The sequence below is a fragment of the Podarcis tiliguerta genome (assembly GCF_965153285.1).
Source record: "Podarcis tiliguerta genome assembly, chromosome: 10".
Lineage (NCBI taxonomy): Eukaryota > Metazoa > Chordata > Lepidosauria > Squamata > Lacertidae > Podarcis > Podarcis tiliguerta.
The window spans coordinates 41363091-41376485 of record NC_139543.1 but is presented as its reverse complement, the minus strand read 5'-3'; the positions used below and the strand labels follow the sequence as shown (position 1 = coordinate 41376485).

Genomic DNA, 13395 nt, shown 5'->3' with positions numbered 1-13395 from the left:
GTCGCGACACATTAGTGTGTTGGCTGCAGTGTGTAGGTGTATCACACAAACACTCCCCACGTTCCTTCCGGGGCTGGAAAGTGGTTAGTTTAACCTCCGGTTTGCTAGTAAAACTGAATTACTGTGTCGCAAAATGATGCATGCCTAAAAGTGTGTCACCAACATGAAAAGTCTGGAAAGCTCTGCTGTAGTTGTATAAAATCATATGGTATAGTCAGACTTGAACATTGGTTTCAGGAGTGGACAGTTCACAAATAAGATAAAACTAAGTTGAACAAGAGAAACAGGAGAGCTAGAAGTTAGCACGGGTTAGATACAGAAAAAGATGCAGGTGAGAGCCTGTATATGGAATGCACTACTATATACAAACCCCACACATAGGTTGTCATGTAACCATCACACAGGTGTACATTTTGCTGCATGCTTGCATCCAACATATTCATAGGAGAGAACTATCATGGGCACTACTTCACAGTTAAGGAAAGGGTTGCAGCTGAGTGGTGCAACAAATGCTTTTGGTACAAAAAGTCCCAGTTCAATCCTTGGTAAGTCAAAGGAGGGCTGAGAAATATTTCAGTGTTGACAATATTGAACTAGATGAACCACTGGTCTAACTCTGCGTAAGGCAAGCCTTCAGTTCGCCTCTGTTACTAGATCCAAGAAGTAAATACCTAGTCACTCAGGATGAAGCATTTAACAGTTTCAAAGGTGTCTGGCCAAAAATCAGTGAAAGCCCAGAGCTTGAAAGCAACGAGGCAAAACCTGCTGAAAATCAAAATATGCTAGTTTTACTGACTAGTAGCTTTTTATTTAGAAGTTACTGAATTTTATTCTTCAAACAGATAAACTTTGGAAGGTTTGATTAAGAATTTACATAGGAAACATTGGGCTGAAAAAGTCAGCTCAGCTCCACACTTATGTAGAAAAAGCCAAATCCTATCACATGAGACTGAGCACAGCAATTAACATAATGCTATTAGCGTAAGGCCATTATATCAGTCTGTAAATTGTCCACATTTAGAATTCTGTGTATAGATATAATCAATGCACCTCAAAAGAATATTAAACTTAAGGAGGTACAGAAAAAGACAACTAAGATTATTAGAAGGCTGAGAATTTATTGGACCACTTTAACAATGTCAAAAGGCTTTGAGGTTATGGTTTTTCAATTTAGAGGGAAAGGAAACACAATTTCTAAAATGTAGTCTCTTATTACAGCCACTGTGCCTTCTCAAAGAGTTTCTTATTTCTAACAGAGGAAGCCCTGTACTGTATGGCAGAAAAGTTCACCTATGCTTGCTAATTACATATATGCTACTCCAATAAGATTTATCATCTTACCTATTATTCCAAGTTAACTAGAGAGATTGTCAACAGCTAAGAACCTAAATTGCTGTTCACTTTTGTACTGGTAACTATTTTTGAGATAAGCCACTATCTACGCAGCAGTCCTTATTTCAGTTAGTTATGGCAATATAGCCAGATTTCAAATATCTAGAGCAGGCTTCCTCAACCTCGGCCCTCCAGATGTTTTGAGACTACAGTTCCCATCATTCCTGACCACTGGTCCTGCTAGCTAGGGATTATGGGAGTTGTAGGCCAAAAAAACCATCTGGAGGACAGAGGTTAAGGAAGCCTGATCTAGAGCAGCAGTCAGAATACTTACAAGCTACATTTACTACCGTGTACTCATTGTTCTAACTTTGGTCTTAATTTAAACATGGTGTAGTACTTAAAAGTGACATTCAGGTGTTGTAATTACATTCATAAATTTCATCATAACCCTTCAAAAGGTAATCACAATCAGTGTTACAATCACACATTTTATTTAAGATTTTTGATGGTTGCACTAAAATTATTTTTATTGTTCTCACAACTGTAACACACACTGTTATGGGCATGACCAAAACTGAAATAATTACAGGAAAAGGACATCTATTAACAACGTAACGCTATGGTCCTTGGGAAGGCATCTAAGGAGCCACAGAGTGTTTTGGATCTCCCCCCTCTGAGGGTGGAGAGAGACCTCATACGCCATACAACCTCTAAACCTCTGTGGCCCCTGCCTTACTGACACTGGAGTTCTGACTTCTGTATAAGAAAGAAGGGGTGTGTCAAATCTGGAGTTATGAAGAATCCAATGCCTTCTCCTTGCCCTGACCTGCACCCAAAAAAGGGGAAATATACACTAGGAGGAAAACTGCTTTAAAGAAAAAGTAGGGGGGACTTTGGGCACGGGAGATGGTAAAAACACTCTCCTCTTTCACTGCATGCCTTAAGATTCTGATCAGGCAACATGTTCACCTTTAGTTATCCCTCTGCCCCATTTTGGACTGCTCTGCTCAGAAGTTAAAATCAGATGTGCAAGTGAGCTTACATCAGTTCTGCAGATTCTCAGAAAGGTAGACAAAGTCCTACTTATGTGCTCACATTCTTAAGAAAAATGTCATTTCAGGCCAATGCTGCATAGAGAAATATGCTGGGGAGAATTAAAGGCTTGTCCACACATCTGCTTGCCCTGCCACATTTCTCTGAAGAAAAAGAAAAATGCTCTTTACTGCTGAATCGGAGCAAACGGCTAACTGGGTTTTCAGCAGATTAACATTTGCTCCGATTCAGTGGTAAAAGAGCCAGTTTTGCCAGGGAAAGATGTGGAACAAATGTAAAACCATTCAGACCCATGCCTAGAAAGCAGAGGACAAACAGAAAACCTTTTAGACCCCTGCTTTCAAGGAATGGGACAAGTGGACATGTGAACGAACCCCCAGATTGAACCGACCAAGTCAACTGTCTTTTGGAACTTATGAATCATGAAATATATGCTTTAGTAAAAGTATTTTTTGGGGAAGGAGAATTATTACTATTTTTATTGTTCTTATTATTATCAAAATTAGTATAGCACCCTATAACCTGCAGGTCTCAGGGCAGTTCACAACATAAATCACAATATCAAAATACATAATAAAAACAAGAGCAACCTAATAATCCCCCCTCCCCAAATTAATATGCAAGTTTAATGCCCTTTAAAATGAACAGAAGCAAAGCAGTTCTAAGTTCAGAAGCCTTATCCTTTGCCATAAACCAGTGAGAGAGATAGAGAGCTCAATGGTTGATTTATACATGCAACAAGGTCTTTACCTAACCTCAATGAAACCCTGATTGCTTACCCTAGGGTTGTCATATTACAAAAAGTGAAAATAAAATTGTTGAGCTTTTTTTTTCCTTGCCAAAGTTGTTGAGCTTTTTATGAGGGTCAAATCCAGGCTATGTCTGGGAAATTCTGGACATACGGCAGCCCTAGCTTACTCTGTAATTACCACTTGGGGATACACCTAACACAAGGACGTTTTTTGAAGATGTTTCTCATGCCAACAGGTTACTTCTCCTTATGTGAAACCAAAACATACAACTGCTGGGCATGTGCTCTAATTTAATCACAAGTGCTATGGAAGAACAATAATATCATGAGCGGCACAGCATTGGAATAGTAAATATATATATATGTATTTCTTTCATCAAGTTTTCTAGATACAGTTTCTCATCAGGGTACCTTCAAGTAGCAGCAGCTATCTACCAAATCTTTTCTTTTACAGGTGACTTGCAGCCATCTGTGTATATGCAGCTACTGAATGACATATTGGTGTGAACAGCTTTATACATGTGTGCAGACAAACCAGTAAACCCAGACAAGTTTTCTATCAGGAGTTTTAAAATCCAGTCTAGATTAGTCCAACACATCACCCAAATAGAACCTGGTATTATTGTTTTTGAAAATGCTACAAGGATAATAAGTAAGATTATATAAACTTGAAACATATCTTTAAAGTTTAAGTTCTGGAAAAGAATCAGAGCTTGTACAATTCCTTTTCTTTGCATTCAGCAGTTATATCTTGATCTGAAATAAGTTTACAAGCAGCTTCGCTTTCTTGATATAGTAAGCGGAAGGGCTTTCTTGATATAGAATATTATGAAGGAACTTCTTTTTATTAGTTACTCAGATGTTAGCTTTTCTGGGGAATGAAAAGAATGCTTCATAAAGTTTTCATATTGCTTGCCATAAAATCAGTGGACAACAGACAATTCAAGTACAGCCTATGCAAACATGTGACTCATGGAATCATAAAATCATAGAGTTGGAAGGGACCCTGAGGGTCATGTAATCCAACCCACTGCAATGCAGGAATCTCAATTAAGTCATACATGACAGATGGCCATCCAACCTCTGCTTAAAACTGCCAAGGAAGGAGAGTCCACCACCTCTTGTGGGAACAGAAGAGTCCTACCATTTAACTCTTAGCCCAAACAGTGAATAGACTCCATCAGGAGATATGAGCTAGTTCACAACATTTCCTTAAAATAAAGCCCATGTTCACACATTAGGTAAAGCATTTGTAGTGACATTAGTACCCTTTCTTTTCACAAGTTCATTATTCTAGCACATGATACATATCATGTAGTTGTAGAAGGCAGAGGAAAAACCATTATCATTGATTCTTAAGAGGAACAAAGAACTAAATTCACCAAAGAGAAAACCTTCATCACATTCTCTCCACTGGTACAATGATATACCCATGCACATGAACAGAAAGCAAGATCTCTCATTAGAAACTGGAATTACTTCTGTTTTGGAATAATAATGTTTTATGTGTAAATACTGTTCTAAGATTTCATAAAACAGTTTAGCACAATGTTATTTCTTTACTTTCTTTACCATTTACCAACCAACTTACAAAAAGATATGCTTAAGCACCTTATGGTAAAGTACATTTTAAATTAGCCAAGACTTCAGGGAACAAGACAGTCTATGAACGCAAGAGACAGAGGGAGGAAAGAAGCAAGAAACTAGAGTTGGGAACTGAAGACTAATGGAATAGTATGATTTCCCACCAATTACCCTGTCCTCACAGCCACCTTATGATACAGTTGCTTGAGAGTTTCTCCCATCAAAGTCAAACCTGACAGTAAATCACACTGGGTATATCAAATTTGAAAAGAGTAGAAATTTGGACTTTTCCATGTGTAGCCTTTAGTCCCTAACCCATAGCTCAGAGTTTTACACTGTCATTGTTCTTTCATATGCACATTATCTTGCTGTCTGAAGCCTAATGGGGGGTGGGAAGAAAAATGTAATGAAACTGATAAACTCTTCATTTGTGCAAGCTAAGCATCTGCATAGCAGATAAAAAGCAAATTTCAGGGGGACAAGTTGGTATATAATACTGATTTATTTCAAACCTAACTTAAATTTCCTACCTTAAGCATATGAAAGGTATACGGGTAACCCCGTTTTAGGTGTGACCAATATGTGTGCAATTGCACACACACGCTGAACCTGCAAATGTCATTAAAGCTGTCACTAAAAGGGTGGAACAGGGGCAAGCGTGCAATGACCAGAAAAGCAACCCCTGCGCAAATCGGGGGTTGTCTGCATGCATATCTTAATAGAACATTATATAATGCACTCTTGTATGTTGCTTGGAAATGCACAGCTGACAGGAGGTAAATTGACCTCTATCACTAGTCAGGTGACAAAGTGTCACTGGGAGGGTGAACCACCTGACTTTCAGGAAAAATAACATGACATAGGGGAGGCCAACCTGGCCCAATTCATCAAGATAAGATAGCATGGCTGCTCCAATGCTTGAACTGCAGCTAAAATATTACATCCATTTTTCACATGGTCTAGTCCTTCCCCTGCCCATCCCCCTAATAGTCTTAAGAGGGTCTCTTCTCTAGTCTTCGGAGAGTAGCTGGAGGCAGAAAAAAGTACTCCTTTCCTTCCACTCTGCAGATTTAATCTGAAATATTAGGTGCGGTACTGTGCCCAGAACACACGGCTCACACAAATGAAAATACCTGTCGCAAAATGTGCCTAGAATAGGAGTTTCGAACACTGCCTGAGACAATTTTGCTGTTTTACCGTTTTATCTTTTGTATACCTCTAATTATTGTTTAAGTATGTATCTTACATTGTAAAGTATCTGAAGTGCACTGGAATAAATGTGGTTTATAAACACAGTACTATTAAACATACATTCTGGCACAAGCTAAATCTACAGCTTCAAAAAAGTTAATGTCAAATCAGGAATTAATACGCCACCATACAATGGCAAGTGTGTGGCATTCGAAGTACACCGAGGCTGTCAACTGGACATTTTTCTAGGCAACTCTTGCAGAGCACAAATAACTAGCAAGTTTTCTCAAGAACTCTATGAAAGGTTAACACAACTACACACCTGCAATCTAGGTAAAGGTAAAGGTACCCCGGACCGTTAGGTCCAGTCGCAGATGACTCTGGGGTTGCGGCGCTCATCTCGCTCTATAGGCCAAGGAGCCAGCGTTTGTCCACAGACAGCTTCCGGGTAATGCGGCCAGCATGACTAAGCTGCTTCTGGCAAACCAGAGCAGCGCACAGAAACACTGTTTACCTTCCAGCCGGAGCGGGACGTATTTATCTACTTGCACTGCGTACTTTCAAACTGCTAGGTGAGCTCACCCCGTCACAGGGATTCGAACTGTCGACCTTCTGATTGGCAACCCCTAGGCTCTGTGGTTTAGACCACAGCACCACCTGCGTCCCTGCAATCTGCACATACAATAAATTATTTGAAAGCTAACTGCCATGGCTTAACAAGCCAACTGTTGAACAGGAATCATGTAGGTAATGTTCTCATTGGAATTACATCATCCTTCATGAAGTCTTCTTAATTTACTTATTACAACCCATCACTCACAGGTATACTCCAAGGAGCATAATAAATATTAGTCCAATAATTCAACAAACAAAATGGAGACCACATTGGTTTGGAACACATGCTTACTAATATAGAAAGTCACCTTCACTGCAGCACCATGGACAGGGTACAACAAAACCACAATTTTCCTCCAAGAAACTCAAAAGATTTGAAGTTTAGGCTTGACATTTAAGAATTCTGCTGGGATAAACTAAACTGGTGTCTTAAGCACAGTTCAGATTGTTTTACTACAATCAAATCAGAGCTGGAAGGAAGCTCCACTGAGTACTTGCTGTCTGATCAGCCATTTGCACAGGTGGGTTTCTTGTTCCCTCACTGTGAATAGATATAAAAATTAAATAAGATTGGCCTGTTGAAAATTCAAATACAATTCATGCTCATAACAATATGCCTAAGTTAATACCCCTGCATCTTTTTTTTAATAGTCAAGCTTCACTACAACAGGAGCAAATTTACAATTTACAGCTTCCACCTTGCCTAAGAAATGCTATTCCTATGATTAAAATGCATTAGCCCAGTTTTCCTCAAAACATTTCTTTTAAAAATGATCTTAAATACAGTAGTACCTCGGGTTACAGATGCTTCAGGTTACAGACTCTGCTAACCCAGAAACAGTACCTCAGGTTAAGAACTTTAGTTCAGGATGAGAACAGAAATCGTGCTTCTGTGGCGCGGCAGCCGCAGGAGGCCCCATTAGCTAAAATGGTACTTCAGATTAAGAACAGTTTCAGGTTAAGAGCGGACCTCTGGAACAAATTAAGTATTTAACCCGAGGTACCACCATACTGTATTTGCAATGCTGTTGGTTTCCCTGTAACTCTCTCCAAACTTCAGGAACGAGACTTCCATCTTGGCCAAAAATATAATATAAATATATTTAAGCCTACACGTAAACATAGCTGCATGTACTTAAAATGTTAATAAGAGCACTGCTGAATTGTACCAAAGGTCTATCTAGTCTAGCATTCTGTTCCCACGGCGTCCAACCAGGTATCTATGGGAATCCCATAAGCAGGACATAAGCACAATAGCACTTTCCCACTCAGAGTCCCCAAGTATTCAGGTGCATACTGCGTCTGACACTGGAATATACAGTCATCACAGCTAGTAGCCATTGCTACCCTTTTCTGTACCTGTACATGCCTCCCTATATGCTTGGACAGCAGCAAATATTGAACATCTTGAAATATTGTATCGATAAAATGCACATCATTCTTCCTTACTATGGCTTATCAAAGCTTGTAATTAAACCAGGGTGGTATCATGAATTAAAGAGGTCATTGAGTCAGATGAAGGCACGACTGCCTTATACCAAATCAGATCACTGGCCTATGTAGCCCCAGTATTGTCCATCTTAGTACCTCTCCCAGGGGCTCAAGCAGAGGTCGTTCTCAACCCTAAATTTAAAAGCCTTCTAACTGGAGACGTTAGGATTTAACCTGGGGTGTTCTGCAGGTAAACCATGTGCTCTACCACAGAATAATAACCCCTCAAGAATGAGAAAAATCCCTTGTAGAAGCCAAACAATTACTTCCAACAGGGCAGAAATAAAGTTTAAATTAAATGTAAAATGATTATTGTGACAACTTTGCTTTATCAGATTAACACTACAGTATTTCAAGGATGGAATATTCTCATCCTGCAAATTTAAAAGTCACATTGGCAACTAATAATTGAGAGGGGCTATGTTTTGAGTCATGCAAGGACTGAAGGGCCAGCAATATTGGCTCTGTTCATAGCTCACTATAACTGAAGCCAAGAAAAAGGCAAAAGGTTTGTTAATGCAAACATGAAGTATGTGGACAACACCATATTTTGGCATCCTTCTGCTATCTCAATCCCTGACTCCCACTAATATGCCATGAAATAGGCAAATGACAATAAGCAGCTGAATATTGTCAAAACCCAGTTGCTTTTCATATTTGAGTGTATTACAAACTGTGTAATACAAACTGGAGACAAGAGGGTTAACAGAGTTATTTGCCCATGTATAGAATAATCCTCATAGGTGAGCTAGTAGCTGGCCTGATAGCAAGCCTACACTACTGCCTCTTATCACAAGCTTCTGGTGCCTAGACTAAGCACCTGGATAACAACTGCCCACTCCTAACATTTTTTGAGCTGTTAGATGCAGTATCGTCGTCGTATTATTATTATTATTATTATTATTATTATTATTATTATTATTATTATTATTATCTTTTCAAAACTAATTACTTTTAGTACTTCAAAGCTGCAACCACATTCTGAAGAAACCACCATTAATGAACACTACAAATAGTCTGAAGCAAAGCTTATGAACTAGGGCTCTAGCTAAGTTGTTCAGCAACTGAATGTATCAAGTACTGTAGCACATTATATCATCAACCTCTCATGTACATGAGAGATTTTAGCAAAATTGGTTTTTCTAAGCAAGTAGCTGGGCAGTTCCTCCTAATTAATTATATTAAAACATTTCAATCATGTTAGTCAACAATTCAAGATATGTACTTGAGTAATAGTTTTATGTCTATGTATTTTACTGCAAATTAGTTCAGATTACCTAGAGAAGTACTGCTTTCCTCTTTTGCAGAACGAGGCACATTATTCCTATACCTGCAAATGAATGAATAACCCATACACCTTATGCACTAATTCTATGGCAAATAGGTTTCATGGTGACATCACTCTTCAAAATGCCCCTTCTCTTGGTAGGAAAGCATTCACCTTCCCTATAGCACCTTCTTTTTCCCATACCATCCTAAAAGAGAAATACTTGAAGACTTCTCCAAATCCCAACTTCATGCCTCAATCTTCCCATCAATCAAAAGGGATAAATTCCACATATTATTTATATAAGTGCTCAGGTCTACAGCCCACTTAGAATTCAAGTATCCCCACCCCCCTGGTGTACTGGAAAAAAGGGGGGTAGCTCAGCCAGAAGAGCACGGGACTCTTCATCTCAGGGTTGTGGATTTGAACGCCACATTGGGCAACAGATTCCTGCATTGCAAGGGGTTGGACTAGATGATCCTCATGGTCCCTTCCAACTCTACAATACTATGATTCTATGAAAAAAGAAAACCCAGAAAAAGTAATAGGGCTGGCCATTTGCCTTTTCTACCTGAAGACACATTCAAGTGAGAGTTTATGGGAAAGGCACATGAATTGAAGAGCATATATACATTCTGAAAATATTTAATAATTATGATATTCTATTATTTTTCCATATAAACAATTGCTTCATTCCAGCAGGACATTACATATTTGCAAAAGGCATGAAAATGGTCAATAAGACCATCACCCTACAACTGAATTTGATTACCTTCTGCAGTAACTCAGAAGGATAGTAACTAGATAGTAACTCAAACTTGTTCACACTGTGCAGTACTACTGTTTACAGCACCTGCATCAGAAGTAATTCTGGATGGGAGCATACAAAATCTTTATGTAGTATATTTTGGATGTAACTTGTATTGTGATGCTCTGTATACATTCTTTGAATTACATTTTTAGGAGGCATATGCTTCAAGAGAAGTCTCACATTATGCAACTTTTTAAGAAGTCAGTGACGAGTTAAAGGATACATTGGTTATTTCACAATTATGACCTATGAGAAACGCAGAAGTTGTGTGTATTTATTCTTCTAACAAATTAGTCCATTATGAATTGATTAGGCTCTCCCAAGACATATGGCTCAAAGATGCCAACTTAAACAACGTGATCAGATACCTTTAGCAATACTGTCTCTTAAAGAAGCCAAGAATAATAAAGAAAATACACAGTTATAAATGCCTTGTTCCAGTTGTTGTGGCCCTGTACAGTGGCCACATACATACAGTGACAATTCTCACTTTCATTTTTTTGGCAAGTCAAGAAAGTTGGTATACAAATAAAAAAAGTTACATATGTCTAACTGTCAAACATATCTAAACTGATGCACGTGTTACTTCTGTTTGGGGGATTAGAAACTAAGAACTTCAGAATGATTTAAAAAACCTGGTATAATGTGTTTGACTATCAAACCACATACAGTGGTACCTCAGGTTAAGTACTTAATTCGTTCCGGAGGTCTGTTCTTAACCTGAAACTGTTCTTAACCTGAAGCACCACTTTAGCTAATGTGGCCTCCTGCTGCAGCCGCGCCGCCGGAGCACGATTTCTGTTCTCATCCTGAAGCAAAGTTCTTAACCTGAAGCACGATTTCTGGGTTAGCGGAGTCTGTAAACTGAAGCGTATTTAACCTGAGGTACCACTGTATGAAGTTACTTGAACAAAAGATTTCCTAAAACTACATGTTTTATGGGGACTGTGAATTTGTTGAACCACAAGGATCAAGTACACCAGACATATTTAATAATTTGTTCCGTAACTTCTTTTGTAGTTATAATTCCAAGGAATAAAAAGTCAGTTAATAATCATTTGCTCTTATTATTACTATCACCATGCTAACATGCCTATGGCCACAAAGGCAGTAGCTAATATGAGCTGGATTTTTTTAAAAAAAAAAAGGTAAACACAGACAGTATTACAGCATGCACATCACCGCCACTTCAACCTAAACCAATTTATTAGAAGTCACAAGCAGAACTCTTAAGCCCTTAAGTAGTGAAAGGTATAGGAAGCCAATTACATGCCAATTTCTAGACCCCAGCTCCTGACTGCATTACTTCCTAGGCTTACATTACATACAATATATGTCCTACACTAGCATAGATTTTCCTCCTGAGAAACATGTTTACCTTCAGTACACAGGGTATAGAAATCTGTCAGGAATTACTACCCAAATAAAAAAGTATGTGTGGAGTGACGGAGGGGGAGAGAGAGATACGTGAAGGAACGATAACCTCACTTTGAATGAAGAAAGGAAATGCAGACCATGGAAGAGAAAGCGGTGAAAGGCCTTCAACCTTACTTAATCGGAGCATCCTACAAAACTTAAGGCATGAGGAACTGACTTGTGTATAACGGGAAAGCCGTACGGGAACGTAAGAGGAAATTTTAAAAATCTAGGGGAATTCGAAATGCCCATCACAATAGGGCAAGAGGGGACACTTAAATGCCACCCACTACCAAACACACGTGCTGCTGCTGGAGAGCCTGGATACTCCCCTCCCCACGAACCACCACCTCTTTCAATACTGTGGATGGAAGGAAGGAGAAACCTCCTCCTCAGCACCTTATCAGACCCAAAGCCTATGAGCGATAGGTCCCTCCTGAACATGCACACGCGAGAAGCGGCGGAGGGGTGGGGATGGGGATGCGAAGGAGGCGCTGCCCGAGAGCCCTCCGCCTCTCTTGCCTCCCCAGCCCCCGCCCTGAGCAGCCACAGCGTGGCCTCCGCCTCGCTCGGAGCCCCCTCTCCATCCAGCTGGTCCCCGGCGCGAGCGGCCAGGCGCCGGCAACCCCTCGGACCACCCTTGCGCTCCTGAGGGAGGCGAGCCGGCCCTCGCCGCCGCCGCCGCAGGGGCAGGAGCCGCCCTAGCTGGCCCCAGCCCGCCTTCCCGCCCCTCCGGCCACAGGGAGCCCCGGCGCCGGCCCAGGGTCTGGAGCAGGCGCATGAGGGATGGCCGAGGCCTGCTGGCTCCCCGCGAAGCCTCCGCTCTCTCGTAGCTAGGCAGCCCCGGCTAGCGCTCCCCGAGCCCCGGCTGCTCACTCACCCGCCGCCTCGTCGTCCCTGCTCCACGGCGACCGGCTGTCTGGCGGCGGGGGCGGCGATACCCTCTCGCGCTCCCTTCCTCCCGCTCGCTCGCTCGCTCGGCTTCTGTAGCAGCGGGGAAGGGGTCCGGGCGGCTCCTCCGACGACCTTTATGTGAGAGACGGGTAATCTCCAGGCTCTGCGCGCTCCGCTGCCAGACCGGCCACCATCTTACATTAGGGAGAGACTGCTTGCCTGCCCCGGACGCTGCTCCCAAGGCGCATGCGCACGAGTCGCCGGAGAGGCGGGTGCGGGGGGAAAGGAAAAAGGTAGTAGGCGACGCGACGAGAGAGAGAGCATGACGGGAGTTGTAGTCTTTACGGGCGGGGGAGGGAACTAGGGCAGCCGGCGAGCGTGTCCTTCCCTGGGTTCAAAAGGGGATGGGTTAGGCTGCTGACGAGGCGGTCACACCGTCGCCCAGGAAACGGTGATAGCTGTGGCATTTAAACCGGTTTATTCCACATCAGTCAGAGGGACTGAGCTGGTTTAATGTCAGCTAGTGGTTCGTTTGAAATGCTCCCGGTTCGCTTATCCACCCCAGACCGCTTCCTCCGGCACACATTCCTAGGGAGCGGGAGCCTGCATTTAAGAATCCCTCCCCTTTTCAAAAGGATGCAACAGATTCCGATCATTTTAAGCACGGCCAGAGATCGGGTCACGGAGGGGTGGGGTAGGCAGTGCCATGAAGATTCATGACTCGCCGATTCGGGTCGGCAAAAGCTTATACAGTATCACAACAAAACCTGGCACGGTAGCAAACAATATTCTTCGTTGTTCTGCTGTAACACTAACTCAGTTAACCCTCTGGGGATTTCCTAGCGGTAGTAATTCTTGTATGACACACAGATTCACCATTGAGACTTATTCTCATATGCACTAATTACTTAAAAATACGCACGGTACATTCAAGAGACGGGCTGTCACCCAGGCAGGGCCGTAGCTAGGGGGTGGTGAGGTGGGCCC

At 41.6% G+C, this 13395-nt stretch overlaps 1 protein-coding gene across 13 annotated transcripts in view; it reads right to left on the bottom strand.

Annotated features, from left to right (window-relative positions):
- CNOT4 (CCR4-NOT transcription complex subunit 4) overlaps window positions 1-12698 on the bottom strand; it is a 54307-nt gene extending 41609 nt beyond the window's left edge. For 10 of the 13 annotated variants that reach the window (XM_083400523.1, XM_083400533.1, XM_083400531.1 and 7 more), the window contains exon 1: window positions 12395-12660. The gene's annotated coding sequence lies outside the window, so the exon portion shown is untranslated. Of the gene's footprint in view, window positions 1-12394 lie in introns of all 13 variants that reach the window. The other 3 variants (XM_083400528.1, XM_083400530.1, XM_083400524.1) reach the window with 2 other exon arrangements.
- Between the last annotated feature and the right edge of the window lie 697 nt (window positions 12699-13395).